We start from the raw sequence: 2,588 nt of genomic DNA on the forward strand, positions 1-2,588 counted from the left end.
GAGAGAGTGAGCGAGAGAGAGAGCAAGTGTGTGTGAGTGTGAGTGTGAACCAGAGGAGTGCTCAGCTCAATCGCTCTACCATTTGTTGAGAGATCACTGACAGTACAGGGGGGAAACCCTCCCTTCTCCCTCCCCGCTCTTCCTTCCCCTCAACTCCTCCCTCTTTCCCTCCAAGCATTATACACAGTCTCCAGTGTGTGTGTGTGTGTGTGTGTGTGTGTGTGTGTGTGTGTGTGTGTGTGTGTGTGTGTGTGTGTGTGTGTGTGTGTGTGTGTGTGTGTGTGCGTGCGTGCGTACTCATGACTGTCGGACTGTACACCAATGACCTCCAGCTCTGAATATGATCTCCGACTTAATGATAAACAAACCACTATGCAACAAGGGGAAATCTGTTCAATTATTTCACTTATTTTTTTATCAAGCAACATGAACAACTTGTCCACTAAGAGATGCTACAGTACATAAACCTCAGTGAGTCTATTACTCAATGTGTGGTTGCAGGTTGGACTGCTGCGAGTCTATTAGCTACAGTTTCAGTTACTGATATTAAGTTAATGCAAAGAACCTCTGGACAGACCTGATCCCGGTTTCCCAAGAGCATCTTAAGGTTAAGTTCATCGTTAGAACCTTCATAGGAGCATCGTTAAATCTCAGAGCTGTTTCCCAAAACCATCGTTACTAGAATCGCACTTGAAAACGCTCATTATTTACCGTCTGCCTTTACCGTCTCTTTACACACAGCAGATCTCTGCTAAACACATAATCTCTCTGTGACCACCGATAACTTCAGAAAGAAGTTGACTACAAATACAAAGTTACCAATGTCTTTGTTACAGAGGATAAAAATATGTTTCAAATTAAAACCGAGATGACTGCATTCAAATATAAATACAGTAGGCTTATAGGCTACATGCCTATATATTTCAATCATATTGAAATCAATTTCATGTTAATTCATTTGAGTACTATTTTGCTAATTGTAGGCTAATGTCTGAAAATGTTGCCTCTATATTTCATGTGTAACAACATGTGCGCAATGACATGCCAAATCTTGGTTTACTGCATTTTATAGGGTAATTATAGTGTAATGCCATTAGTGATGGAAAGTTTGGCTCTTTTTACTGACTCAGATCTTTTCCACTCGTTTAGTCAAAATAATGAATATTTTGACTAATTTTGTTCATTTGAGTCAGTTATGCCCAGGGCACATAGGACCCCCTACCGGCGAACGATGACTCAAAATAGTCATGATTCTACAAGCCTCTCGTTCACATGTAGTTCACCATAAGGTGCTTATTAGAGCTGTCATTTGTGACAGACTTGTAAAAGCTTGCTTGACATTTTTTGGGGATTTCTAGGCATAAAAATAAGATTATTTCTTGGTACTTTGAAACGAGATCTAGTTGTGGCCGCACTCGGATTAGATTGTGAACGACTCTTTTGGCGGAATGCATTGCTTGACTGCCGTGAGAGTGATGAGCACAATATCGTTCGCGAACTGCAGCACACCAAACAATTCGCTCTCGAGCTCGAGTTTGTTGAGCAGAGGCTGTGTATGTTTTGTTTCTACAAAGCTGTGTTCATCATAACATTCAATTAATTGCATTCATTCTTGCACCATGCGATCAATTATCAGTTTTAAACATGTATCTTTCTTCTCTATGCTGCCTGCAGCATGATCTATTTTGCCTGCGCGCATATACTGTATGTCATGCAATAAAATGCAAATGAATTACTTAAAAATCATACAATGTGATTTTCTGGATTTGAAGTGTACCTATGATAAAAATTACAGACCTCTACATGCTTTGTAAGTAGGAAAACCTGCAAAATCGGCAGTGTATCAAATACTTGTTCTCCCCACTGTATGACAGACAGTTGTTGGTCGGAGCACGTCTCCATAGTCACCAGAGGAGTGCGTATTAATCCTGCTGTGGAATTCGTTGCGGCCAGCAGGTCAACGAACGACTAAAATCAATGAGTCACTCAGAAAAACGAATTTTGACTCTCGAGTCAGTAAAGAAAGTCGTTCAAAAATAACAAATCGTTTACAAACTGCACATCACTTATAAGCATTAGAATAAGCCATCTCAATATTTTCAGCCAAAGGTGATTATATATCTCTAGAAGCTGATCCATATCAGTATTGTGGAATAAATCTAAGGTTAAAGGGGGGCTGAACTTCCTGATTTAGCCTCGGTTTCAATTCTCCTCATTAGGAAATGCGACAGAACGAGATTTGGATCTTGGAGGTATGCTTACGGCTGTGGCAGTCATGAGATTTTGTCAGCCTGTGATTGTCAAGCAAATAACTGCCGGTCTCCTGGCTTCCACGCATAGCCTACAAGCCACTGATGCAGACCTTTAGAACATCTACATTTGAAAAAGTCTAATAAATCCATGTAATATAGCCTACACCATCACAATAAATCTATTATTTATTTTAGACAGGTCTAAAGAAACATGATATGAAGAAAATTTAGTCTATTTCAGAAGAACAGAATAGCATACTCTGAGTTGTCCTTATGTTAGACCCTGATCTGGCTATATCGTATGGCTGTGGGCTACACTAGTTAATTTAGCAGACA

Source organism: Coregonus lavaretus (assembly GCF_964263955.1).
Source record: "Coregonus lavaretus genome assembly, chromosome: 25".
Taxonomy (NCBI): Eukaryota; Metazoa; Chordata; class Actinopteri; order Salmoniformes; family Salmonidae; genus Coregonus; species Coregonus lavaretus.